This window comes from Panthera onca, chromosome A3 (assembly GCF_046562875.1).
Source record: "Panthera onca isolate mPanOnc1 chromosome A3, mPanOnc1 haplotype 2, whole genome shotgun sequence".
NCBI lineage: Eukaryota > Metazoa > Chordata > Mammalia > Carnivora > Felidae > Panthera > Panthera onca.
In genome coordinates this window covers 57,833,354-57,847,661 of record NC_138341.1, presented here as the reverse complement: position 1 = coordinate 57,847,661, position 14,308 = coordinate 57,833,354, and the positions used below count along the sequence as shown (strand labels likewise).

The 14,308-nt window shown below is 47.6% G+C and overlaps 1 long non-coding RNA gene across 1 annotated transcript; it reads left to right on the top strand.

Annotated features, from left to right (window-relative positions):
* Positions 1–622: 622 nt before the first annotated feature.
* LOC132660762 (uncharacterized) lies at positions 623–13,433 on the top strand. The gene is made up of 3 exons (XR_009601872.3): positions 623–982; positions 4,221–4,345; positions 10,918–13,433. It is a non-coding gene; the product is annotated as an uncharacterized LOC132660762 (long non-coding RNA).
* Positions 13,434–14,308: the final 875 nt, after the last annotated feature.

Genomic DNA, 14,308 nt, shown 5'->3' with positions numbered 1-14,308 from the left:
TCGAAAGACCTGGAGGGGCTGCGGGAGGGCAAGGGCACTAAATGGAAAGAAGAGGATAGGGCCTCCTGATGGGATGGGTGCGGTGAGGCTGTAGAGGGAGAGAGCAGACTAGCACCACTTCCCCCCTCCACGCCCTTCTTTCTCCGAGAGAGTTGATTTTTGCTGACAAAATAAATGCTACATCCTTCTGGCAAAACAGGACTCTAAGCGGAAGGGCAAGTGTGAGACGCAGAAAAGAGAACGCATGTTGATTTGATGTTGAGAGATGGGTTCATTGACGTGACTGAGAAGGACTTTGGCATCAGTCTGTTCAAAGGCCAGCTTGGCTCTGCTGAGCTGTGACCTGATATGAGATGCTTTGTCTTTCAGCCTCGGTTTCTTCACCTGCAGAGAGACTACAACACCCACCCCATGGGGCTTTAAATTTTTTTGTTTTTAATGATTGAATGATTTCCATTGCTTAGTGCCTGGTAGTTCAGGACACAAATGCTCAAAAAAAAAAAAAAAAAAAAAGAGTAATAGGCAACCGAATGCTATAAAAATAACTGCATTGATTGTTACTATGAGCCAGACATTATATTAAGCATTCTACATAATCTCATTTAATCTTCTCAATAGCCCCATAAGGTTGGTATATTATGATCTCTGGTTCACAACTGAGAAAAGTGAAGCACAGAGAGAGCTTAAACACCTGACCAAAGTCACGCAGCTGATAAGCCAGGACTCAACTGTAGATCTGACTCCAAAATCACAGACTTTAACAATCACACTGATGACTTCACAACACATAAAGGTCAGGGCACAGAAAACAAGTCTTGGCCTGAGCTACAGATTGAGGAGTTGTCAGGATTTGGTAACAGTCGAAACCATATTTATAGATGGAATTATCCGAAAGAAGCGAATACAATTGAGGAGAGAAGGAAAGACCAATGTTTCCAGTGCAAAGAAAGAGAAGAAACAGACCGAACGGGAACAGCCAGAGGTAGGAAGGGGTGCGGCCAAGGGAGGAGGGCAGGCTTCAAGGAGGGGTTGGTCAACAGGAGCGCCGTGGGCAGCCAGCTGTGGCCTGAGAGGAGCCCCGTAATGGGTCCTTTGAGATCTTGGCAAGAGCAAGGGTGAAGCAGAGGCCAGGCTGACGGGAAAGTTAGAAACAGGCAGCAGATGAGACTTGGAGGGAGAGTGAGAGAGGGTGATTGCTATAGGTGGGTGCAGAGGGAAGGGGGGTGGCCTCTGGATTTCTGATGAATGCACTGAGATGGAGAAAGGCTTCTTCTGGCAGCAGGAAAGGAGATGCATTCTGAGGATGCAGGAGAATGGGGGGTTTTCTGGCTGATGGTCTCTCTTTCCTCTGTGAAATTGGAAATCAGCTGCAAAGGGAGTACAGTGGGAGCCCAGTGGGCAATTTGAGAGCCATGGTGAAGATTGCAAGCCAGTGTTGTGGAGAAAGGGGGCAAATGCTGTCAGGCTAGCCAGACTGGGTAATAGGACCGCCAAACCCGGGTAACCTGCTGCAGAGGTTAGAGACTGTGTGTTGGGAATGGCCAATGGCCTTATTTTGGGGTGCATTTCCCAACAACTTCAACAGCCCCTGATAGGGTCACCCACCATCCCAGTTTACCCAAGGTGGTTCTAGTTTTAGTACTTGAAATCTGGGATCCCAAGATTTCTGTTAAAAAGAAAGAGGAGGGAGGTGGCCGTTGAGGGCAAAGCCAACAGTGTCCATCAGAGAGGCAGCAGGGGGCAAGTGGGGTCTGAACGCCATTGTAAAAACTATTCAACTGTAGGTTTTCACCTGCTCAAATTCTCCCTGTTTCTCTTCTGCCTGAGATATGTTATATACTCACTAGCTCTAACCAGTGTTGTAGCAAACCTGTCATTTCTTCAGAAAAATCCTCTATCCAAGCATGTCAACCCCCTGAGCCTCGAACACACTTTGTACTTTCTCATTTTCTTGCCTTTCCCAGTCCTTGGAATATAATAAACCCCTCCCCACCCCCTCCACCTACCCTCTAACAGGTAGCCAGACCCCACCATCCATCAGAGCCTGGCCCAAACCTAATCACTTGGTCTATAACCACATAATATTAGTGCCCTGAAGAACCTTTAAGACCATCCAGTCCAGTATCATGTGTCTTCAGGGATCTCCCTGTGTAGACATAGCTCCTGGAGAGTGGGTCCAATTTTACACTTCTCAGGGGTCCTCTTAGCCCCCAGCACAATGACTGATACACACAACACATGCTCACTAAGTACTTATCGACTGACAGATTAATCAATAAATGCTCACAGACTGAGGAGTGAGTGCGGCCCGCCTTGCTTTTTGAATCTGCAGACAAGCTCTCAGGAGAGAGGGCTGAGGAAGGTGGGGAGGAGAGGCTGGCTGTGAACCAAGGAGGCGCTGCTGGGCAACCCTGGGATGTCGGGGTGGGAAAAAGAGCAATTACATAGCCGAAAGCCGCAGAAATTCTCACCCCTCAAATGGATGCATTAAATGACAAATTATAACCCTTGATTGTCTTCTATAATACACTTTGATATCACCTCTGCTAAAGGAACTGTGCCCGCTGCCACACCCCTCACTGGCCATTTTTATCCCAGCCCTTAAGGTTGGGATCTTTGGTGGGAGGGAAATGAACAGGGATCCTTGGACTGGCCCAGGGAGACCTCTCTACGAAAGCTGCCTTTCTGGGCCCTGAGAGGGGTGGGAGCCCCGGGCTGGGAGAGGCACTCTTCATTCTTGATGGTGGCAATGCAGCAGGAGGAGGTCTGGACCCCCCGTGATTATTCTGGATTTCCAAAGAGCCTGGAAGATCCTGAGGATTCTACTCTAAGATCTGAGGATTCTTCACGGTTAGGTCTCGTTTCAGTGATCAATGGTCCTGGCCAGGCTTGTGGGTGTTGACAGTTCATCAGCCAGCGAGCAAACATTTACCGAGGGCCCGCTTATTGGGGGACAGCACAACAAGCACAGGAAAGAAGCCCCACGAGGAGCTCACAGAGTAAGTGAGACCTCGACACCCACAACCATTAGCAGATATGACAATAATGATCTGTGCGGTTCGACTGCCCTGGGCTTCTGAGCCCCAGCCGCCTTCCAATTCTCTTCAAAGGCTTCACAGCCCCAGCCACTGGGGAGGGTGCCACCAGGTAGCACAGGAAGAGGTCACTTCTCGTTTTGAGGATGGAAGGGGAAAAACAGAGTAGCAAGGCCATGTTCCTGCCTTAGGGGGCAGCCAGCTTGACAGGAGGAAACGAACCTAAAGAGAAAATCATACGAGGAGGCACCAGGCAGGGAGAGACAGACAGATGGAGTTTAAGTCTCTAGCTGACCAGCATCCTCCCAGCCCCCCACCTCCACCCTGAAGCCACAGGATCTAGCTTGGAAGTTTCCTCAGGTTGGTTATGATGGGAAGGACATGCTACCCCAAAATATGGCATCTTAGCATATTGAATATTTTAGCCTGAGGGAACTGGGGAGAAAAAAGCAGAAGCAGGAAAGTCACTCCCAGTGCCACCCTCCCCTCCACCACCCCCCCCCCCCACCACCAAGACTGTTCCCTGAAACAAATCATAAAACCCTCATGTGCAAGGTGCCCTTGCTATACTCAGAGGAAAGTGGCATCCTTTTTTTGTTTATTTATTTATTTTGAGAAAAAGAGAGGGAGAGAAAGAGAGAGAGATCGTGAGTTGGGGAAGGGCAGAGAGAAAGGCGGGGAGAGAGAGAGAATCCCAAGCAGGCTCCATGCTGTCAGCTCAGAGCCTGATTTGAGACTTGAACTCACATACTATGAGATCATGACCTGGGCTGAAATCAAGAGTCAGACGCTCAATCAGCTGAGCCACCCCAGCACCCCAAAAGAAGCATCCTTATCTCTGATGACGAAGGGACGCCAAGAAGAACCCTACAACGAGGCCTTACTAAGATTCCCCCCAGTTTACTACAATACCTCATACTCCTCTACTCCTTTATCTTACTCCTCTGTGACTGTCCACTCTTCGTCAAACCTAGCATAAAATACTCAGGTTTCTTCAGGTCTTCATTTCCTTATGAAGGTTCCTGTGTCACACAAGACTTAGATGAACTAAATCTGTATGCTTTTCTGCGGTTAACCTGTCTTTGTCAGTCTAATTTTCAGACACGGCCAGGGGCCCTAAGAAGGCTGAGGAAAACGCTTCCGTTCCCTAGTCATCCGCTTTCCCTGCTTTTTATTTTTCACCAGTGCAAGCCGGGTGCCCACACTTGTAGTCAAAGGAGCCCCAGGAATGGACACAGCAGTGTTCAGTGAGGGCTGGAGTGATTCTGGAGGATGGCCTTGAAGGATGGAGAGGAGAGCGAGCGGCCCAGGTGAGGAGGAGGAAGAGGAAGAGGAGAAAGAAGGCTCTACAGAGACAGGAGCAGGGATAGTGGCCACACAGGCCAGAGGGTGGGTCCAGAAGAGTGCTGTGGAGGTTGGGGGCCCATGGGGCAGAGGGCAGGAGTGAACTCTCTCTCCACGGGTCCTGGGGCAGGGAGCTTGGGTTTCTGCTGGTGAAGGCAGGGCCCTGAGCTCTGCAGGAGGCCAGCAGCTGTCTGACTGGCCGCACACTTCCTCTCTCCACGGTAATCCCTTTCCACTTTATAAAGCAGAGCTGGGACTGCACACTCACATTACACCGTGACTAACCAGCAGTCCGTCCTATAGCTGGCGTTATTTCATTTTCGCATTCTGTCCGCATCCCCTCCAACCATTCTATTCTTTCGACTGGCTTCTAAGCCTCAGCTTTTCTTACTTCCCATTTTTAAAATGTCTCGAAGCTTGCTCATGCTTGAGATTCTCGCCCTGGGGAGGAGTGGCAGCTGAAGGACCCTAAGTCTTACTTTTCAGCATCTGTACTGGACGCCCTAGCCCAGCAACTTTAGAATTTCAAACCAGACAAAGGCAAGCTTCTGGATGTTCTCATGGCAACCCTGATTTACATCCCAGAAGGAGCCTTCTGGATCACCAACTGGATCCCGGGGGGTGTTCGCTGGGCAGTGTTTTCATCAGAGGCCTGCTTGCCAGCCACCTCTGAGATCCGCTGGGGCCTGAGACAGCCGGCCTCCCCTCCCTGCCCCACCCAACCTCTGACTCTTCTGACCTTGCTTCTTCCTGCTGCACCAAGTGGGGCCAGCCACCCTCCCGGACTCAGTCCTCTGTGACTCAGTGGAAGCCAGTGGCCACTTCCCCCCACCCCTCCCACACTCACATTCCAATGGCCAGCTCACTGGCTTCCTGGCACTCGACCCACACCCACCAGGCCTCTGCCTAGAGTAAATAGTCATCTCTTTATGGGATGGTTTACCAGGGTCAGGGCCAGCCCTGTATTGGAAGGGGTCACGTGTATCTTAGCCTCTGAGTGCATGTCTTTCTTTCCACAGCTAACAGCTGACCTCTGTGAATCTTCCTTTTGACCCCTGGCTGACCTGGGACATTTTGTTTAAGGGAACTAAAGACTTAGTCCTCAGTATCGTAGCTAGCCTAGTGCTAGTTCAATACATTTGAGGAAAAGAGGGTTTTTTTGTTTTGTTTAGTTTTTTTTAAGAAAGAGATTAATACATGGAGGGTAATTTAGGGGTACCCAAGGCTTCCCCAGCACCTGACAGACCCTGCACCTCCATGAGGGTTCACTGGGGCCGAGTTAAAGGTGGGGTTGGCAATACCTGGGCTGAAGCCTCTGCTCTTTCACTCCAAGGTCTCAAGGGCATTGTGTGACTCACCTGAGCCTCCTTTCCTCACCTGTATGCTGGGTATGGTAGTTCCATTTTTCATCACTCCAGGATGTACAGTTTTTTACCTTTTAATATCCCTGGAACTGGGCTATGGCAGGATATGTCTTCCAATCGATACAGAAATAGGGAATTGTAATACTGTTTGCTACAATGCCCCTCTCTACAGGAGCATGCATCCCATCTGCTGAGCTGGGGGGAGTGGCCCTGTGACTTGCTCTGGCCAATGGGGTGTGTAAGGAAGTGTCATGTGTCACATCCTGGGTGAAGCTTTAAAAGACAGCTAGTGGGGCACCTGGGTGGCTCGGTCTGTTAAGCGTCCGGTTCCTGATTCTGGCTCAGTTCATGATCTCACCGTTCGTGAGTCCAAGCCTCACGTCAGGCTTGTGCTAACTGTGGGGAGCGTGCTTGGGATTCTCTCTCTCTCTCTCTCTCTCTCTCTCTGCCCTTCCACTGCTTGGGTGAGTGCTCTCTCTCTCTCAAAATAAATAAACTTTAAACAAACAAACAAACAAAAAAGGCAGCAAAATTCCAGATAGAGGCTGTCCCAGGGTGAAGACAATGTGGGGCCAATGGGCATTTAAGGGGAGAGAGGAACATAAGCCTCTTTAGCCATTGAACTTTGGGGTTCTGTTTTCACAGCACACTCTTCCATATCCTGACTGGTACTGCATCTTCCAGGTAATTGACAGATTTTTTTTTTCTTTCTTGACGGTGCGTAATGACGCAACTCCCAAAGGACGGTAATGTCGACTCAGTGAAACACGGAAGTACCTCTCCCAGACCAAATGAGTTAATCCCTGAGCACAATGCTTGCCTACAGTAAGCGTTTGATTCATGTGTGCCATTGTTCTATTTCTAGCCCTCTGCACATGGCCAGTGTTCATTATAGGTTTGGAGTAATCTGATGACACAGAAAGTTGACAGCCCCCTCAGATCCCTTGTGGAGTGAGAAAGGGTATAAGTAAGTTCAAGTAAAGTGTGGCTTGGGCACTTGCTTTGAGGGTATAGGTGTTTTCGACAGGCTTCCCGAAAGCCAGCCATTAAAAAAGCCACTTGTTTTGGTAGGTAACTAGGAATGCTGATTTTTTTTTTTTTCTTCTTGTTAATTAACAGTTTGTCACCTGGGACATGAGAAGGTGGGAGAAATGACTAAATCGTGGGATGGCAAGTTTTTGGTGCAACAAAATAAAGAAATTCCATACTCTTTGTAGATGGAGCAAAAATTAACAGTCTTGAATTTCTGCGGAACTGGGTACGGGCTGCAGACCCGGTCTGAAGAGATCAGACTTCCAGCTAATTCTTCACCTTCTGTATTATACCCCTGTGCTTTGGAACAGCTCTCTCCAGGAATTTTATAGCCAACTCCTGCAGACCTGAGGGCAGGGAGAGAGCTCTGGATGCAGGGCTGAGCCAAAGCACAACCATGAGGACGGGCAGGTCTGTCCCTGGAAAGGCCCACCCCTTGGATATCTGCTCACCCGCAGCTCCTGGTGCTGCCAGCCTCCTGCTTCACTTCCTCCACTCAGGAAGATGACAAGTCATTTGTCCTAAAGCGTTAGTGACGTAGGCATTACTTCCTCAGGAGCATTTGCATCTTAAAAGGGAACCTAGAAAGTTAAAAAGGAAATTACAGGTCAGGTTGTAGGGTTGTGTTAGGTGTCTGTTAATTGCAAGAAACAGAAATTCGCTCAAATTGGCTTACGTTCATTTTTTTTAATCTTTTCTTTTTTTTTTCCTTTTTATCTTAGTGCGAGTGGAGAGAATTTTTTTTTTAAGTTTATTTATTTGGGAGAGAGAGAGCAGGGGAAGGGCAGAGCGAGAGGGAGAGAGAGAATCCCAAGCAAGGTTCACGTTCTCAGCACGGAGCCCAATGCGGGGGCTTGAATTCGTGAACCTGGGATCCTGACCTGAGCCAAAATCAAGAGTCAGATGCTCAATCTACTGAGCCACCCCGGTGCTCTCAAGCTGGCTTAGGTTTAAAAGAAAAGGCTCATTAATAGGAAACTGGCATTCACATGAAACTTGATTGCAGATAGTACAGTTATGACCTCGAGGGAACAGAAATGTTCTCAGGTAGCTGCCGTCTCCAGCTCTCTCTCACTCTCCAGGGTTCCATGGTCTCTCATCTCTCCTGCCTGTGTCTACTTCAATCTTTTCTCTCAGCAGACTGCGTGAAAAAAACATGCAGTTATCAGCACACGGCCCCATAGTGGCTGCCCTAAAATGGTGGCCTCAGAACCTCACAAGTGTGTGACTTTCTATGTCAAGCCTCAACACCGACTAACTAGAGTTTTTCTAACCTAATTCCCAAGTCCTGAGAGGGAGGACCTGGCTTCATATAGCCCATAGGTGATTCCAATTGGGCCAGTTTCTCTAAAAGACAGCATGGTTCATGTGTCATACCAAATTTGGTTCAGCAGCATGTGGCAGAATACCAAAATAAGAGCAGCTGAAAATAAGAGCAGCAGAAAAGTATTTCTTTCCTATCTAAGAGTTGAGCAGTCCAGGGACTGGTATTAGTGTGGCCTCTTGATCACTATCTTGGTATGTGGCTAACATCCTCAAATTTACCTCATGATCCAAGATGGCTGCTGAAGCACCAGTCATCACATCACATTGGGTTGCAGGCTGGAAGGAAGAAAAGAAAGACTAAAGCTCTCTCTCACTTCCTGCTGAGTCAAATCCCTTTAAGCAGCCTTATCAGGAGTCCCACAGAACACTCCTGCTTACATCATTGTCAGAATCTAGTCACATAGTCACACCTGACTACAAAAAAAAAGTCTAGGAAATGGAGGAGTTTTTGTTCTTGTTTTTGTTTTTCTCAGCCACAGTCAGGAAGGAAACATAGGACATCTTCAGTATGTTTTTTTTTCTTTCTTTCTTTTTTTTTTTTTTTTCAGTATGTTTTTAAGTTTCCTTTCTCTGTAAGAAACGTAGGCCACTTTGGAAATTTAAAAAATAAGTAAAAGAATCACTTTGGAAAAACAAGAAAACCCTGAAAAAGTAAGGTCAGCGTTTAACCCAGAGGAGTAGTATCTGGAGGTGGAATTTCAGGCATCAGAGAGATAAATGGTGGTGTTTTAGAAGTGGGAGTAGAGACCTTGCCAGAAACCGTTGTCATTCCACGTGAACATACGGAAGGCCTACACAGTTTGTGTGAGAGTCTTGTAGGCATGGATGTCCATCCCCTTCTCTACTTGAAGCCGAAATTGGTCTACGTGTCTGTCCACCTTTCTCATCTCCATCTGACCGTGTTATTCATGGAACATAATATTCACGGTCCACTCCGATGCGGTTCTCTCTTCTTCTCCCCACAATCACCCCAGTGCAGCTACTTGAAAACTCTCTCCAAAATGTAAGGCAACCCTGTTACTCTGCTGATTATATCCTTCCCAGGCTCCCTGACCAAGGCAGGAAAACTCTCTCCCTACGGAGCCCCTTCCCTTATTTTCAGCCCTGACTTCTGCCTCCTCCCTTTCCCCAGATCCAGCCTTCAAGAAGCTGCTCCCTGGGATCCTCTGAGCCTCCTTTGTCTACTAAACAAATTCCTACTTTCTCTTCAATCCCCTGCTCAAACCCACCTCCTCTGTGAAGCCTTCCTTGATTGCCCCCAGGCGCAGCCCTTTTTCTCGTTCTTTTGTGTCCCTGTGACCCTTTGTGTACCCATCTCTGCCTGTTTCTGTCAGCAGGCCTCTCTTCTCCACCAGAGCATGAACTTTTTCAGAGAAGGTACTGGGCTTTATTCCTCTCTGTGCCTTGGTGCCAGGCACAAAGCCTAGCGTGACCTAGGTACCCAGTGGAAGGCAGTTACAAAGCAGTAGACCATAATGAGCACAGACTCTGAGTTCAAAGCCAGGCTGGGCTACTTACTGTGACTTAACATCTCTATGCCTCTTCCTGTAATTTCCCTTCCTGTAAAAAAAGGGGAAAATGATACTTCTTATCCCACAAGTTTTTGTTGACGTTTACATGAGGAGACATATACAAAGGGTTTGTCGCTTGCTATGTGTAAGTTATTACCATTATCTTTACTGTTTCTGAGGGCACACATAGCCCTCCTCCTCCTCAGCTCAGTGATTTTGATTAGGCAAGACTATCCCTCTGAGAGATGCAGGCTGATGTTACTGAAAGATATTTTGTGTCAATGACATACTGGCATGTTGACTTCCTGGAGAAATTCAGGGAAGTTACAAAACTCCATCTCTGTGCTTGAACGCGCTTGCATATTTCCTCTGCTCTTGTCCATTTGCAGGGAGCACACTGAGTAACCCAGAGGGTTGGAAAAGTCTCGGCTGGAAAGGGTTAATCCCAGAGCCTTAGAAGGAATCAGGCCCTGGGGAAAGTGGGGTTTCTAGCGATGATGGAGAATGAGGCCTTTCTGCATCCATCTGAGGTGCTGGGAGGCATCGCCATGGTGATGCAGAGTGTGGGTCCGCTTTCCATTTATGTGGGGCTTTTTATCTCTCCTGTGCTGGTGAGGTTCAGTTAAACTACATTACAATGAAACGAGGCACAAAGGGAAATGCTTTGTTCAGCCAGGGTGACATGAGAAGTTATTGGACAGGCAGGGACTTGAGCCCTGATTCATGCAATAACAAATATTTATGGAAGGAGTCTGTTCGGTGCCCGACCCAATCCCAGGTATGGGGACTCAGCAGAGAACGAGTCACCTCTAATGGGGACGGCAGGCAATAATCAAAGGAGCAAATACATGCTATATCTCACTGATTCTAGGGTGCCCCTCCACTTTAAAATGTCCGAAATCAGAGTTCATGTGTCCTATAATTAGCGGTGGTCTTAAGAACATTTTTTTCTTTCACAGTGATACATAAGACGATGCTGCATTTTACAACTGATGGCATCTGCGATTTAATAGAATACAATAATATGTTTCAGGGAGTGGCCTCCTAACCCTCCTCGATGCTGCTTTATTTCCCTTCTGGGCAAGTTATAGTAGAAACTTGAAGCCTGAAATGGACAGTGATTTCTCTGACTGATATATTTCTGGAACTTCCTTAGAAATACTCAGCTCTCTCAGTTATATTTCTGTGATCTACTTTACTTTGAAACCAGTAAAAATCCTGCCTATAACAGTAAAGAATTTGTTTGGCTGCAAATGAGAAGAAAATCCAACCAATATTGACTTACGCTAACTCGTTTAACCCTAGGGCTGGCACAGCTGCTGAAATACGTCATCAGATACCCAGGCCTCTTCTGTAATTTTGCTCTACCATCCTCGGCTCATGACTCTAGTCCTCATGGTCACAAAATAGCTGCTGCAATTCCTGGCCTCATAGCAATGCTCCCAGTGGGAAGAAGGAGGAAGGGCAAAGGGCTCATTGGTCCTTTTGTTTTGTTTTGTTTTTTTCAAGTCAGGGAAACAAGCTTTTCCAGAAGTCTCACTTCGCTGACTTTACCTCCATCTCACAGGTCACTGTGATGTCCCACGCTCACCCTGAGCTAGAAAGGGTGATGAAAAAGACAGTTGTGGATGAAGATGAGAAGCAACAGTATCTGCTCTGCTGAAGAAACAACCATGCAGTTCTATGAGTGCGTCGCACATATGTGTGGGATAACACTGGTGGTGGGAATCAGAAGGAAGAGGGGATACGTTTCCCACTCCTGAAGGGAAATCACTAGACAGATTTGTCTCACCTGAGAATGCGACAGAAGCCAGTTAGTACACATTGAGACAGAGCCTGGGTTTCTTCACACTTGTCTTCAAATATCCAGCCAATTTGAGAAACAGGGTGACCTCATGGACCCTGGCCACACGTTAATACCAAATAAGGCGGACATAAACATTTCAGATCAAGGTGATGAACCTCTAACTGACAGAGGGTCCATTCTTGCCGGAGAGACTGAAATGACTCCAAGAAGACAGCAGAAAACAAGGACACAGGATTGCTAGATGGGGAGCTTCATGAAAGATGGAGAAAGTCACCTTAACCACACACTCGTGTCTTGAAGGCAGGCCTCTGGACTTGGGTAAGGCCCACCCAGGTCCTCCCATCAAGGGGAGGGGGAAGGGAGGCTGGATCAGAGGAGGGACCCTGGGCACGGGGGTTGGCTTTAGGGGAAACCAGCACATGAACAAAGGTGTTGCCCTCTGACTACCTTCTGTATCAGTCTGATGGTCTTGCTTTTCGAGTGTCTTTTCATCCTAGGCGTGGCAACTGACACATCAATATCATTCCTTTTGGAAATGGTAGAAAAACTCTACGTACTCACAGAATATACCGGTGTCCGCAGAAGTAGATTGCACAAATGGCCACAATCTTTCCTCATTCCCTTTGTAAGCACCGCTTTGCAAGATGACTGCTCAGCCGCTCCCACCAACAGCAACAGCCTGTTTCTCCACTCTTTGAATTCAGGCTGTGCTAGTGACTTGCTTTGCCCAGGACAGTGCAGTAGATAGCGTGTGTTCGGTTCCCAGTCTACGCCTCAGGAGAACGCGCCTATTTCTCTCTGGGAACTTGTGTGAATGGGCTGGGCTAGCCTGCCAGAGAAAGAGGGGCCACGGTGTGCAGAGGAGTGGCCCCAGCGGAGGCCATCCTAGACCAGCTGACTGCAGAGAGTGAGCGAGCCAGCCTAAATACGCCGAACTGCAGAATCATGAGCTAAATAATGGTTGTTGTTTTAAGCCACTAAGTTTTGGACGGTTAAACAGAAAGAGCTAACTGATATACTTCCTATGTGCCAGCCACTGGCTATGTACTTTATGTCATTGTCCTATTTCTTTTTACTAGATTAGTACCTATCAGTGTGGAGAATGTTTGTGAGGGAGACATAGCTCCCAGCCTGCCCCTCAGTTTGCTTCTGCCTATTCTTCCATTCTGATTGAATTTCTGTAGAGTCATTTGCTCCAAGGGGCTCTCAGGCTCTGACAAAAGGATGGGAATGTTCTGTGATAACCCCCTATCACTCCTTAGTCTCTTGTCACTTAAAGGTGTGTGGGGTTAGGGAAGTGGCACTCCAGCTGGAATCCATCCAACTTCTCATTCTGCAAGCCGTTCTTTTGGGAGCTTTCTGGCTGTTTTTAAGCATATGCAGGTTCTGAGATGTCAGAGACCAAGAGATGATCCCTTAGTGCACTTGTCAGACGGTCCTAGGGCACCAAAGGAAGAATGTAAGATACTTGATACTTTCTATGCAGAAAGAAGTGGGAGCAGATGAAAGGTAGTAGCTTAAAGCCTTTGGCAGGATGACAGTCACCAAAGCAGTGGCCATGGTAGGTGCCAAGCCAGGGCAGCCTCACGCCAAAGAGGGAGAGACGGCCTCAGGCTGGTGGTGCTCCTGCCTGGGTAGCCACACTCCTGGGTGGATATCCTCATTCTGGATCTTACTGTGGGATGCTAGGCACAGTTTGCCGCAGCCCCTTGGGGTAACAGACACTTATTTAAAGTCAAGGTGTCTGCCAAAAGATAATAGCTTTAAATGTAAAATTACAAATCATTATGGGTAATGTGATGCAAATTGCAATAGAAGCATTGGCAGTATTTTACTTTGATTTCATTTTTGCTTTTCTTACACTGCCAGCCAGGTCTAAAGTTGCTGCGAGAGACACCTTATTTGCACGCCATTTACCTTTTGGCCCTGGCACTGATATTGTCCACTCAAGGAGGACATGAGTGGAGGCCAAGGAAACTGTGGAGGAGCCCTCCTATCCTCCTATCCTATTGGGTAGCCCAATATCCAGACTGTGGTTATTTCTTTTTTCTTGTTATTTTTTTTTATGTTTATTTTTGAAAGAGAGAGAGAGAGAGACAGACATAGCATGAGCGGGGTGAAGGGCAAAGGAGAAGGAGACACAGAATCTGAAGCAGGCTCCAGGCTCTGAGCCATCAGCACAGAGCCCGACGCGAGGCTCGAACTCATGAACCGTGAGGTCATGACCTGAGCCCAAGTCAGATGCTCAACCTACCGAGCCACCCAGGTGCCCCAAACTGTGCTTATTTCAGAGAAACCCAGTTTTCACTTTTTTGGTGTTGGTGTCTTCATTTACCCTGCGTGCAGTGCCTGGGTGCGTTTAATTTCTGTTGGGAATTGGAAGTCAATTTTAATGGTTAATCCAAATGGCATCCTTCATCAAATGCTAAGTGAAGGCTTTCAAATAGCCAGTTGGCTGGATTTGTTTCCTTTGCTGTCTATGGGCCTTTGCTGGAGGAGGAAAGACTTGTAAGCCCCTAGGTCCTTAAAAGTTCAAACTCAAGTTCAGTGTTCTTTCTTCCCAAGGGACGGGGGAAATTGAAAAATGGTCATTTCTCAACTGCTTCCCCTTACAGCCATGGGGAGGCCGATGTTGCTGAATTTAAGGTCTGTCTCTGAGCAGCAAAACCAGAGAAGAAAGGAATAAGAAGCAAAAAACACAGACATGTCAAAACTCTGTTTTGAAGTGTTCTGTATCAAACTTCTTTCAAGGAAGGAGGCTCAAATTGGCTGACAAGTCATTCACTGAGAAAAGCCTTACCAAACCTAACCCCAAATACAGTGGATGTCTCCAAGGGGCGGCAGCTAAGAGTATTCTTGACAAAGGTTTCCCGAGTTTTCAGGTTGAAA